Here is a 14,591-nt window from a genome sequence, read left to right as displayed (position 1 = left end):
CAGCATCTGACTCCAGGCGTCCTAAATCGCATGTGCAATTTGCATAGCCGAGTGTCAGAACGAGCACAACCACCAGCCTCGACTTCCCTAGGGGGAAGCTATAGGGAACCAACTAGCGTCATTACTTACTATAATGTACTCCTTTAGCGTCTAACAGGGTATAGTCTTGAGTGCTCTCTGTTGTAGTACCATTCTGTGGAGTAACAGTCAGGTACTTTGCACTCTGTTCACACTGAGTGACCTTTAACTCAGTGTGTTTATGGTGCTTGCTCGTAGCTTCGCTCCACCATTGTTCTATAGCTGCAGTTTTCCATCACCACATGGTGGACCTCGGGTTGCAATCACACTTTACCATCATTTATATTCAGTGCGATCCACAAATCCTAACAATATATATGTACTGTATAGACATCTATATATCCGTTTAGAAAAATATATATGTATTTATTTATTTTCAAAGGTAGTAAAATATAAAAAAAATACTTTTTTATATTCTCATAATCGTAAAAGCCCAGTAAAGTTAGTCTAGAACCTCTAAGAAGTGTCCATTTTTGCTTTTTTCCCCATTCCTCTTCCAAAAAATCAGTTCGTTTTGACTTTAGGAGTAGGAGTTTTTCTGAAATGGTTCCTGAAGCGGTTTTGCAGTTTCGAAACAGTTTATTTTTAATCTCTTGACTTTTTTTGTAGCTTTTTGGATTTTAAAGTGCCTAGCATGATGAAGTTTACTTTAGAATATGCTTCAAAGAAGTGACTTGAGCTTTCTTTTATCCACTGGGTGTTATTGAAAACTTCTGCTTAAAAAAAACAAAACAAAAGAAAAATCCACATATGAACGGTGTCAATGGGATGAAACTCTGCTGCCTCCAATCGTCAGGACAATTACGCAATTGACTGCTGAGTGATGGATGAAGCTGCGGTTGTTTTCCCTAATAGGCCGGTTATTGGTAAATCCACGTCTGATACTTACACATGGAATATATACATATATATACCCAGGCACGGTCACTGTCAACTGTATAATAGGAAAAGTAACTAGCTGCCACCATCAATCCTTTATAAAGGCCGATTGGACACCCACTACAGGTAGAGTATGACTTCAGGATTGTGGTTTACAGAGCAAGAGGATCAGAGCTATTAAATTTTATATATTTAATCCGGAAAGGTAGGCAGTGTTTAAAAAAAAAAAAATACAAAAATGTTACAAAATGGGAACAAAACAATACAGTATATATGGTCACATGCATATAAAAGGGATAACAAAAGAGTATTAAACCTATGTGACAGAAATGGGCTCAGAGCTTAGTGGAGGGAAGCACTCCTTTGAACTACTATGTAGAGCAATGGTCATAACCACAGAGTAGTGTGTCTTCCAGAACTGACAACTGACAGTAACCCAAACCCTGATTTTTATTAGATCAAGGTTACACCCATATACATCCCCTTGGTGAGCTCATATGGGGGGCTGGTCTTGGTATGTGCTAGGTTTTTAGAAGATTATGAGATCCCCAACTCTCAGGATATAATTGCCCCTGGAGGTCCCAGGCAGCAGATATTATTGTCATGTTTCCTATCACGATTTTACCTTTATATAGGGATGAAACATGGCATGGATAGCATCATCCCTCTTACGGATATTAAGTTGGAGGTGTTCATCCGGCCTTACAGTGATGTAAGTGAATGCGTTATGTTCATCCCTTTGCTATGACACCAAAACATGGAAAACTTAACATGATAGCATGGAAAGATGGCCCACTAGTCTGGGGAAACTAACACATTATTGACTAATCAAAGCCCTAATTAGCATAAGAAAAGTGGACCTTATAAATGCTTTTTTTTAAACATCAATTTAACTGAATAACATTTTACAGGGCTGATTAGGTAAGGAATTGAGTGATACATAAATGAATACTTCTGGATTGAAAGGCATGGGGGACCTGACAGGTTCTCTTTAAAGACAGACTAGCTAAATCATCATTAGAACTACTATACTGTCTGGAACACCGCACTGCACCTGCTCACTGAGCCAGTATGCATGTCCTGAGTACAAAACTGTGCACAAAGATTCCTGTGGAATGGGGCAGCAGTGGTGACGATGCATGCTCCAGGCTCACAGGACCTGAAATATGTGACTGCTGAGGGTGTGGTCTAAACTCCAGAGAGCTAGAAGCTGAGGAAAACTCCTAGAAAGGTAACTACAGGACAATCTTACCCAGGGTGCATAGACAGAGACAGAAACCAGATCAAGCCAGGGTCAAAGCACAAGATAGCACTACAGTACCAAAGGGTTAGGCAGAATGGATAGTCAGGACGTAGCAATAGATCAGAAAACCAGAACAGGCAATACACGGTACAATAGGGACAAACTGTAATGGAGTAACGATAGCCAAGCCAGGAGGTCAGAACCGGAAAAGACAATAATACCAAAACGAGAGGCAGAGTACAGAGTGAGGGGACAGACCGGGTCATACAAGGGAAGCAAACAAGCAATGCAGTGCACACGCACACCAGGGGGGTCAGACACACAATCAGAACAACAGTGTAGCTGACAGAGAACCCTGGTAAAGAGTGAGTATAAATACCCCTCCCAGATCCAGAAAGAGGCCACGTACACTTAGCCCTGTGAGTGCAGGGCAAGAACACTGTCCAAACCATGACATATACTATCTCACTACAAAGTTCCTGGGAGCTTTTCTCCACTCTTGCTTAACTCCTGACCCAGCTGCTGCTCCTCCCCTTGCCAGGGACTTTTGCAGTGACTTATGACTCATGCAGGGAAAACTGACTTCATGTTTCTATATAGAGCATAGAAAGATTCAGCTAGTCAGTTATTAATCACGTGATGTCATAGACCTATTGGAAAAGAGAAGAATCAATTGAGTAAAAAGGGAAAATGAGCAATTGTAAGTCCACAGTGCTACATAATATGATGACTGCAATATATTAAGAGGTAGTACAAAAAAACTCAACTGCGATGCTATCGGAATAATTTATACCACCTCCCGACTTCCACAACCTGTAAGAAGCACTTGCATAGTGCCTATGGCGTCATATAGAGATACTCTTTTGTGGATTCTAATAGTGCCAGTTATCATTCTAACTATTCATTTACTGCACTTGTCACTGCTTTAAAATTATCAATGAGTTATCGTACTGTATCCTTAAATTAATTTTCTTTTTTCTCTTTTTTTTTTTTTAGGACCAGTGTGAAGCCCTCACATTTGATTGTAGCAAATCTAGAACAATTTACCCCCTGCAGTTATATTCCTGGATTACAGCACAGAGATGGCATAGATTAATTTATCATTGGAGAAAATGATTTTCACCTGAGTGACAAGGCCTGTGGTTCTGTCACTGTGCTTGTCATTGTAGTTTTGCATCAGATTTCGAACATGTTTTGGGAAATCTTTATTTTCGGCACCATATGACATTCCTCTAAGAATGCTTTCCCATTGTCAAATGTGAAGGAACAAGGCGAATGGTAATAGTTTACGAAGGGCTCACATAATAGTACGTTGTCATTTGGAAATCTATTTCAACTACTTTGTAGATATTGGTAGAAGCAAAGTTGAAAGGATTGAATTACAGACCCAAATTTAATTTTAGTTAATTTATAACATATAGCTAGACTGCTATATTGATGTCTGTTGCTACACATTTATTACTGCAACTTCCCGTCTTTGATAAATTTCTCACAACATATATCGATGCCATTAAATTTCACACTGACTAAAAAGCCACCACTTTTTCCGGGGTCTTTGAGGAACAGAGATATGACTTATTTTTCCTGATTTAAATTTTTAGGACTTATTTTTCCTAATTTTTGAAAATTTTTGTAAAAGTTGTATTTTGTAAATGTGTCAAAATCCTAGGCACATCCATTTTTTACCCGAGTTTTACAAACTGTCATGCAGTGCACAAAGGACTCTTAGAGCAGATTAGGCACTTTTTTTTTTTTTTTTTTTTTAGAGTAAAATGCACCCCAAAATTGATAACTGTGTGATGACTTCTAGATCACCAGCATATTTTGCGTGCAAATGATCTCTTTCACAGGATGAAACAGTCTTGGAAGTGCCACCTAGAAGAGGTTGCTACTAGTGATGAGTGTTGGTCGCCCCTCACACCCAGGGCAGCGGGGTACTCGGTACCGGGCCGGTGTCAGGGGGAATGTGTGTCACAGCAGCGGTGACCCGGTCCGTGTCCCTGGGCGCCCAATATCAATGGCGGTGATGTTAATGGTGTTAAAGTTTATTTTAATAGTTTGTGACACCACCCGTGGCAAGTGAGATGTTGAGCCAACGCTGCATGCAGATCCACTGGGACTGATGGTGTGGTGCAGCAAAGATGGTGTAGCTCCCCACAGGTGGAGCTGTAGTCCCAGGGCAGTGTAGGTGCAATGGATGAAGAGAGGCGCAGAATGGTATAGATGTTGTTACCCAGATGCAGCGGTGCTGGAATAACTGGAGGACACCAGAGTATGCGGTTCCAAAGCTTTACTTACTGTTTGCAGTTCACACAAATGCCTGCCTCCGCACTGTGTTCTTCAGGTCAGGGCCCCAGCCAACCTCCAGGCAGGATAGGATTCTCCCCTCCACACTCCGCCAATATGTACCTTACTGAACGACTCCTCCAATGCGCCTTTAGGTGCGAAGCACTCCAGTACTTAGTTACCCTGGAATGCCTCTCTCTAGGTGTTCCTAGTCTCTACTTGTATGACAGACAGCTGTAGCCTGCTTCGGGGACTCCTCGCTGCGTCCCGGCTCTCTATTCAGTTGCTGTTGTGTCCCAAGTCTATGATGGGAGTAAGGCGTTGGTGACTCACTACTCCTCCGGTGTCTGTTGCCGGACATAAAGATCCAATCAACCTCGGGGACCGGGCCCCGGCCTTTGCGCTCTGGACTGGAAGGGTTCTCTCTCTTTCTCAACCTGCTTCCCACTGTCCTTCTATTCTCCTTCGTTCCGATCTGTTCTATCTCTCTTATGGAATCTGTAGTCTCCAGTCTACGTCTCTTTCTCCTCTTCCTTTCCCGTGCCAGCTGGCTCAGGTCACTGAGGCAGCTGCAGCACTCCTTCCTCCATCCCTCCTTCCAGGGATCCCCACTCCTCACTGAGTGGCTGTCCTCTCCTACTCCACCTGCCCTCTTCTGCAGACTGACCTTCTGTCAGACTAACCTCTGACTGACTTGAAATCCTACACCTTCCCTCTCTTTTATATCTAACTCCACCCGCCTCCCCAGCACCTCCCGTGTTACGAAGCCAGGGACCACAAAAGGCATCCCATGACCTTTCCAGCATAAAGCATGGATGGGTCCCTCCTGAACTATCCTGTGTGTGGGGTGCAGGTGTTGGAATGTGAAAGGGAGTTCCCACCCTACCTGGATGGTGGGGTACCACACCTTAGGAGAAGGTGCAGTACCTCTGTGGTGACTGAAGCCTCAGGGGCGCCACAAGTGAACGTGCTGGGATAAAGTGTTAACTGAGTGACTACGTCATGCTCGAAAAATATGTTTGAGTCCCTGCGGCTGCATGTCTCGCGGCGGATCGACAGCTGCAACTCATGCAGGAATTGACTAACAAACAGGAAATCCCTGCATGTGCTGCGGCTTTGAACAGACCTAAGACATGCAGCCGTGGCGACTCGAACATATTCTTCAAGCATGCCGAAGACACTCGGTTAGTACAGGAACATGCTCCGATAACACTTTATCCGAGCACGTGCGCTCATCACTAGTTGCTACCTTTTAATTCAGTGTATGACCCTATAATGAGCCTTCAAATATAACCAGGGTTATCCCTGAGTTTTCCTTCATTCTGCAAGTAAACTAATTTTGCGTTTTATTTTCCTATAGAGCTTTGCCAATAAGACTCAATATTTAGCTGATCTCCTTTAAGAACACTTGTCACCTACTCAATCTATTTGAGTAAAATATCTTGTAAAAATCCCTGATCGCTCCTGATTCTGCCACTTTTTTTCCATTTTGCTCTGCATCACTCCATTGCCGAGATATTCACATTTGTTGCTTTTGGAGTGCAGTATGTGAAATCTCTGCTTGCAGTGCAACTGAGCATTTCTTCAAAATCTTTTCTAGGGGCATGAGCTTTAATCCTTCCCTCCCAGATGCTATTGATCACAGCTTGACAGCTGATTTAGCAGTCTCAGAAGATGCAGAGCTGTGATTGGCAGCATCTAGGAGGGAGGAGTGAAAGTGTGCACCTCAGGGAAGACTCTGAAGAAACGTCCAGTTGAACTAGAAGCAGAGTTTTCACATACTGATCTCCAAAAGCAACAAATGCTAATATCTCTGCAATGGAATGACACAGCTCAAAACGGAAAAAAGTGGCTTAATCAGGGGAGCTCACAGATTTTTTAAAAGATACCTACAGTTAGTCAGTTGGACAGAGACAACATTTTTTAATTTTGGTTCAAGACATTACCACAATGAATTTTAAGCTAAACAATTCAGATGCAGTTGAAGTTCAGACTTTCAGATTTCATTTGAGGGTATCCACATTAAAATTGGATGAAGGGTTTAGGAGTTTCAGCTCCTTAACATGTGCCACCCTGTTTTTAAAGGGACCAAAAGTAATTGGACAGATTAAATAAAATGTTCATTTCTAGTACTTGAAAACCCTTTATTGGCAATGACTGCCTGAAGTCTTGAACTCATGGACATCACCAGATGCTGTGTTTCCTCCTTTTTGATGCTCTGCCAGGCCTTCACTACGGTGGTTTTCAGTTGCTGTTTGTTTATGGGCCTTTCTGTCTGAAGTTTAGTCTTTAACAAGTGAAATGCATGCTCAATTGGGTTGAGATCAGGTGACTGACTTGGCCATTCAAGAATATTCCACTTCTTTGCTTTAATATACTCCTGGGTTGCTTTGGCTTTATGTTTTGGGTTATTGTCCATCGGTAGTATGAAATGACGACCAATCAGTTTGACTGCATTTTGCTGGATCTGAGCAAACAGTATGGCTCTGACTACCTCAGAATTCATTCAGCTGCTTCTGTCCTGTGTCACATCATCAATAAACACTAGTGATCCAGTGCCACTGGCAGCCATGCATGCCCAAGTCATCACACTGCCTCTGCCGTGTTTTACAGATGTTGTGGTATGCTTTGGATCGTGAGCTGTACCACGCCTTCGCCATACTTTTCTCTTTCCATCATTCTGGTAGAGGTTGATCTTGGTTTCATCTGTCCAAAGAATGTTCTTCCAGAACTGTGCTGGCTTTGTAGATGTTTTTTAGCAAAGTCCAGTCTAGCCTTTTTATTCTTGATGCTTATGAGTGGCTTGCACCGTGCAGTGAACCATTTCATGCAGTCTTCTCTTTATGGTAGATTTGGATATTGATACGCCTACCTCTTGGAGAGTGTTGATCACTTGGTTGGCTGTTGTGAAGGGGTTTCTCTTCACCATGGAGATTATTCTGCGATCAGCCACCATTGTTGTCTTCCGTGGGCACCCAGGTCTTTTTGCATTGATGAGTTCACCAGTGCTTTCTTTCTTTCTCAGGATGTACCAAACTGTAGATTTTGCCACTCCTAATGTTGTAGCAATTTCTCGGATGGGTTTTCTGTTTTTGCAGCTTAAGGATGGCTTGTTTCACCTGCATGGAGAGCTCCTTTGACCGCATGTTTCCTTCACAGCAAAACCTTCCAATTGCAAGCACCACACCTCAAATCAACACCAGGCCTTTTATCTGCTTAATTGAGAATGACATAACGAAGGGATTGCCCACACCTGTCCATGAAATAGCCTTGGAGTCAATTGTCCAATTACTTTCGGTCCCTTTAAAAACAGGGTGGCGCATGTTAAGGAGCTGAAACTCCTAAACCCTTCATCCAATTTTTAAGTGGATACCCTCAAATGAAAGCTGAAAGTCTGAACTTCAACTGCATCTGAATTGCTTTGTTTAAATTTCATTGTGGTAATGTCTAGAACCAAAATTAGAAAAATGTTGTCTCTGTCCAAATATATATGGACCTAACTGTATTTAATGTTTTTTGAGCAAGTAACAGGTCCTTATCAAAGCAATATATTCCCCATCTCTTTACAGAGTTTGACATCAATTTTATTACCCAAGTGGCCTCTGTCCCATTCAGTAGGAACCAATAGGATGCCTTAGGATACCTCCATATAAGGTATTGATATACTTTTGTACTGTAGAAAGCTTTAGGGAAGGCACTGGCTCATAGAATCATAGAGTTGGAAGGGACCTCCTGAGCCATCTGGTCCAACCCCCTGCTCAAAGCAGGATTCGCTAAATCATCCCAGTCAGATGTCTGTCCAGCCTCTGTTTGAAGACTTCCATTGAAGGAGAACTCACCACTTCTCGTGGCAGCTTGTTCCACTCATTGATCACTCTAACTGTCAAAAAGTTTTTTTTAATATCTAATCTGTGTCTCCTCCCATTCAGTTTCATCCCATTGCTTCTAGTCTTTCCTTGTGCAAATGAGAATAAAGTTGATCCTTCTACAATGTGACAGCCCTTTAGATATTTGTAGACAGCTATTAAGTCTCCTCTCAGTCTTCACTTTTGCAAACTAAACAATCCCAAATCCTGCAACCTTTCCTCATAAGACAGGGTTTGCAGACCGGTCACCATTCTGGTCGCTCTTTTCTGAACTTGCTCCAGTTTGTTGATGTCTTTTTTAAAATGTGGTGCCCAAAACTGGACACAATATTCCAGATGAGGTCTGACCAAAGAGGAGTAGAGGGAAATAATGACTTCACGTGATCTAGACTGTATGCTTCTGTTAATACATCCTAGAATTGCATTTGCCTTTTTTGCTGCTGCATCACACTGTTGACTCATATTGAGTCTGTGATCTATTAGTATACCCAAATCTTTTTCACATGTGCTGTTGCTTATGCCTATTCCTCCCATTCTGTATATGCTTTTTTCATTTTTATTGCCCAGAGGTAGTACTTTGCATTTTTCCCTGTTAAAAACCATTCTGTTAGTTGCTGCCCACTTCTCCAGTTTATTTATATCTTTTTGAATCCTCTCTCTCTTCTCTAGTATTAGCTATCCCTCCTAGCTTTGTGTCATCAGCAAATTTAATCAGTTTACCCTCAATTCCTTCATCTAAATCGTTGATAAAGATGTTGAACAATACAGGGCCCAGGACAGAGCCCTGTGGTACCCCACTTGAGACATTCTTCCAACTGGATGTGCAGCCATTTACGACCACTCTTTGGGTCCGATCACTAAGCCAGTTATGAATCCACCTAACAGTTGCCTTGTCCATTCCATACTTAGTCATTTTTTCAATAAGGATTGTATGAGAGACTTTGTCAAATGCTTTGCTGAAGTCAAGATATACTATATCTACAGCATTTCCTTGATCCACCCAATCAGTAATTCCATCATAGAAGGAAATTAAGTTAGTCTGACAAGACTTATTAGTTACAAACCCATGCTGACTCTGTTTAATCACTTCATTCTTATCCAGGTACTGACATACATGTTGTTTAATAATTTGTTCAAAGATCTTTCCTGGTATAGAAGTCAGACTCACCGGTCTATAGTTGCCTGGGTCCACCTTCTTCCCCTTTTTGAAGATAGGAACAACATTTGGAGTCTCAACTGATGGAGTCCATCTGTGCGTTGAGTTTTACTGTCAATGCTCCATAGGAAAAAGAATGCAAATGAACTTTCTTTCAGATAGAAATACAATTTTACTAGCACCACATAATGGAAGTAGTTTAACCTATAAGTAAATGTCCAGTCCTTTAACAACCTTAAACCTTAGTAACCACCGATCGACCAAACCGCTGCACGACCAGCTCTACCCTCGCCTACTGTATTATCACCCATCCCTTGAAGATTGTGAGCCCTCGCGGGCAGGGTCCTCTCTCCTCCTGTACCAGTTATGACTTGTATTGTTTAAGATTATTGTACTTGTTTTTATGTATACCCCCCTCACATGTAAAGCGCCATGGAATAAATGGCGCTATAACAATAAATAATAATAATAATAATAACCTTTGCAATATGACCAAGAATATTGGGCCAAGCCAGAAAGTAAAAAGTAAACTGGGGAACATGGAGAAATCTCACTCCAACATACAAACAAATCTCAAACATAGATGGTCATACAAGTTTCATAAAGATGTTGTCCTTGAGCAGGTGTCTAACCCAAGACCCAAGTGCTTTATAGCAAAAACACTACTAACCATTGGATGTATCCAATCAATACTGCTAAAATAAAGGCCAATAAAGAATATTTTAAATAAAGCTTGTTATTAAAAAATCAGGATTGCATTTAGTTTTTGTAGGGAGACCTACGTAATATTACTACTGGCATAAATGCATAACATTTATTTTTTCCTTATTAACAAACAGTAAGTGACCATATGTTCTTTAAAAAAAAAAAAAAGTGTGGTTTTCTTTCATGCTATCATTCCTTAAAAGTCACTCTTTGTAAATTAATTTCTGTCCCATGTCTTAAACTGATTCCCTGAGGGCATTATCTTTTCAATAAAAAGGAATCCCTTTTTTTATCAGCCCTCCCCCAAGGAACTGTGCAACAATCCTGATGCTAGGAAAGCAGGGCTGCAGTTCAGTGAGGACACTTCCTGAGATCGCTGCCGATGCTGGGAAAGCTGGGCTGCAGTTCAGTGACGACACTTCCTGAGATCGCTGCCGATGCTGGGAAAGTTTGGATGCAGTTCAGTGACGACACTTCCTGAGATCGCTGCCGATGCTGGGAAAGGTGGGATGCAGTTCAGTGACGACACTTCCTGAGATCGCTGCCGATGCTGGGAAAGCAGGGCTGCAGTTCAGTGACAACACTTCCTGAGATCGCTGCCGATGCTGGGAAAGTTGGGATGCAGTTCAGTGACGACACTTCCTGAGATCGCTGCCGATGCTGGGAAAGTTGGGATGCAGTTCAGTGACGACACTTCCTGAGATCGCTGCCGATGCTGGGAAAGGTGGGATGCAGTTCAGTGACGACACTTCCTGAGATCGCTGCCGATGCTGGGAAAGGTGGGATGCAGTTCAGTGACGACACTTCCTGAGATCGCTGCCGATGCTGGGAAAGCAGGGCTGCAGTTCAGTGATGACACTTCCTGAGATCGCTGCCGATGCTGGGAAAGCAGGGCTGCTGTTCAGTGACGACACTTCCTAAGATCGCTGCCGATGCTGGGAAAGAAGGCTGCAGTTCAATGATGAAACTTCCTGAGATCGGTGCCAATGCTGGGAAAGCAGGGCTGCAGTTCAGTGACGATAATTCCTGAGATCGCTGCCGATGCAGGGGAAGCAGGGCAGTAGTTCAGTGACAATGCTTTCCCTGACTGCTATTGACATGGTCTCCATCATATTTCTTCTCCTATCTGCCCCATGTTGATTTGGTCTTATCAAAAGAAGCACAGAGCTGTCATTTTGACAGTCACTCCAAACCTCCACCTATTATACTATCGCGACTTGTTTACAGCAATAGTAAGATTAAATTACACCGCTGTTCCTTTCTAATTTTTTATCTCTGCTGATAGTAGGCCAGTACTGCTTATAGTAACAGAAAAATTCCTGAAAAAAATGCCTTCTTTAAATATTAAGTTTTAAAAATACCCCTTTTAGATAGAAATGTCTTTTTTAAGGAACACCGGACATGAAAATTCAATAAAATAAAAAACAGCAATTCTATTAATTTTCTATCAATCCTATCCTGCAATCCAAACTGAGAACTAACAAAAAGAAGTTCTTTCCAAGAGAGATCAAAAGATCAGCCATTAAGCCCTCCTATTTTTCGCAATCTTGTTTCTGGTTGTAAAGCCCCCGTTACACACTGCGATATCGCTAGCAATATCGCTGTAAAGTCACCGACTTTGTGACATAGCAGCGATATTGCTAGCGATATCACTACATTTGATACTTGCCTCCGACCGGCTCCCCCGCTGCTCATCGCTGGTCGCGCGAGAATGTCCAGGATAATTTCTTGTCGGGCACTTCCTGCTGGGCTTCTTGTGGCGCCGACGAGCAACACGTGGACGCAGGCGGGAGGACGTCAGGATCGCCGCGTCTGACAGGTAAGTAGTGACCCCTGACCCCTGCGATGTTGCTGGTGAGATCTGCCTGTGTGGCAGCTCACTAGTGACCACTTAGCGATGCACCAGCGATCCATATATTTGTCAGGATCGCTGGTGCATCGCTAAGTGTAACGGTACCCTAAGACAACTGTAACAGGACTTCTTTAGAGACATATAGTTTTAAACCACATTCCATGATTAAAGCCCACATTTTAGCTATCTACAAACTAAAGCAGGCAGGAGAGGCATGTGGGAGACAGGTAGCAGAGTTACAGGAGACTACAGAAGGACAGGGAACTGGAAATAGGTAGCTGAGATATTGGAATCCTCAGGCAGACAGGCGATGTCCTGTAGACCAGGTAGCAAAGGTACTGGAAGCCACAGTCAGGCAGGAAACATCCTGGAGACTGCAGACAGGTTGCAGATGCACTGCATACAGGTAGCAGAGGCCCTGGAAGCTGCAGGCAGACAGGAGAGGTCCTGGAAACTGAAGACAACTAGCAGAGGTGCCAGAATGTGTAAGCAGACAGGAATGGTCTTTGAGACTGCAGACTGGTAACAGAGGTACTGTAGGCCACAGACATCCAGGATGTAGGAACACTAAAGTCTTAATACCAAGGCACAGGTGTGTGTCTCGATGAGCCTTATATAGGTCCAGGCAGATGATCAAATGGGATCACGGCATGCTACTCTACAAAACCCAATGTGAACCACAGCAGAGTTTAGCGGACCAAGGTGAGAGAAGAAAAGACGAGACCCGGGACAGATCAGGTGCGTAACATCTCCATTGCTAGCAACAAAAGTTATCTGCAGAAAAGATGACAGATTCTTGCTAGTTATTTGGAAGAAGGATTGAATCGGCTAGGCTAAAGTTTCTTTTTTCCAAGGGCACCATTGTAGCTGCATGCTCTGGTTCTATAGTTTGTATGCCCTTCAATCTGGGATGGAAGCAAGAGGAAGACTGAAGAGAGAGAGATCACTGCTGTGTTCACCTGGTAGAGTGGTTGTCTGATTTCTAGATGTCATAGTAGGGGATGAATGTCATTGCTACAGGAGAAATTAAGACTAGGTGTCGATTTTCCTCTGATATAACAGAGTTACATAGAAATATGTCCTACCTTACCTTATCTCTTGGCTTGAAATATCTCAAGTTGACTGGTGCAAGACGATAACCTTTGGAGAAAAAAGTATGCTTTTGAGATACTCTCTCGGGAGAGATTTATGTTAAATGTGTCTACATGTGGCCATTTTGTGGTTACCATGTGAATTACTGTCTGTCAAGAGTTTTACTAGCATAATGTAATAATTAAATGTGTGTTGCAAAATTTGCAAAAGAGAGCACGGATTTACACAAAACAAGAAGTTAAGTGTGCACTAAAAATTCAATCCTATACCCTACAAGGAGAGATGCAGCGCTAGGATAAAAAGTAAAAAAAAAAATATAATTTATTAAATAGTTTAAAATACATATTTATTTTCTCATAGTGTTGGTATGTACACAAATACTAAGAAAATAATGAGCACAATAAGCGAGTCTCAATGGGATAGGGGTATATATCAATGAAACAAGGTTACAATGGCAAACAGACATTCAATATAAAAAAACAAGTGAATATAAAAATGAGTGCAAAAGTTATAGGCCATGTGTATAAATGACAATGATCAATATGAGACAAGTGTAAAAGTACTATTCTATTAACATACTAGGCAGTGAAGTGTAAGAACAAAGGATATACGGTACATATCAAGCTCGTTGTAACATTAACGTGTGTTTCGCACTTATGCTTCCTCAGGGGGGTACTATGTTAAAGTGAATAATATGTATTTTAAACAAATTATACACTTTTTAACTTTCCTACTATGGAATTTTTCCTTGCAGGGCAAAAAATTTGCAAAAATGTGAAGATCTATATTGAGAAAACTGGTCCAGCACAAACTGTAGCATTTTAGTTGCCAGTGGAAAAGAATATATCCAGCAATTGAATTCTACTGCAGAGAGAAATGATTTAAGAAACTGCTTTGGGGTTGCAAAGAAAGCCAGAAAAAGCCTCTTCATTAATAGATACTCAATAAAAGTTTAAGGATATGAAAGTGTACTTTTATCTTGAAGCTTTTTCGCCTTTTTCACATGTTCAAATTAGAAATATGACATACATCCAAAATATCCCCTATAATAAAGCTGACGCTGTATCATTATTATTACACCAGCCATAACCTGTCACTGATGATGCACGCGGCTCTAAGAAACACAAACACTTCTTCCTCCTTCCCAGCGACTGGACATTTATATTAAGTCTATAGCTTCTATGTCTATTGCAGGATCACCATGAGAAATTCAAAGCTTTACTTACGTTTGCCGATGTCAACACAAGGAGTAAATTAAAAAAGAAAAAAAGTATTTTTACTCTGCAAATATTAGTTGTGCCTACACCAAGTAAATCAGACTGTCGGGACCGTGTGAATTGAATATATTAACATTAAAGTGTATTTGCGAATATACGCGCACTCAAATCCAGCCTGAGCCCTAGGGATCGCTAGTATAATGTTAACTCATAGCAT

At 41.9% G+C, this 14,591-nt stretch overlaps 1 long non-coding RNA gene across 1 annotated transcript in view; it reads left to right on the top strand.

Moving 5' to 3' along the window:
- Nucleotides 1-14,128, top strand: part of LOC141095588 (uncharacterized) — a 34,797-nt gene extending 20,669 nt beyond the window's left edge. Inside the window, exons 2-3 of the long non-coding RNA XR_012233433.1 lie at nucleotides 3,197-3,507; nucleotides 10,510-14,128. This is a non-coding gene — a long non-coding RNA (uncharacterized lncRNA). The remainder of the gene's footprint in view (nucleotides 1-3,196; nucleotides 3,508-10,509) is intronic.
- The last annotated feature ends 463 nt before the right edge of the window (nucleotides 14,129-14,591 follow it).

Source organism: Dendrobates tinctorius, unplaced genomic scaffold (assembly GCF_039654945.1).
Source record: "Dendrobates tinctorius isolate UK_male_01 unplaced genomic scaffold, ASM3965494v1 ptg000009l, whole genome shotgun sequence".
Lineage (NCBI taxonomy): Eukaryota > Metazoa > Chordata > Amphibia > Anura > Dendrobatidae > Dendrobates > Dendrobates tinctorius.
The sequence above is the reverse complement of the archived record's forward strand: the minus strand, read 5'-3'. Positions and strand labels throughout refer to the sequence as shown.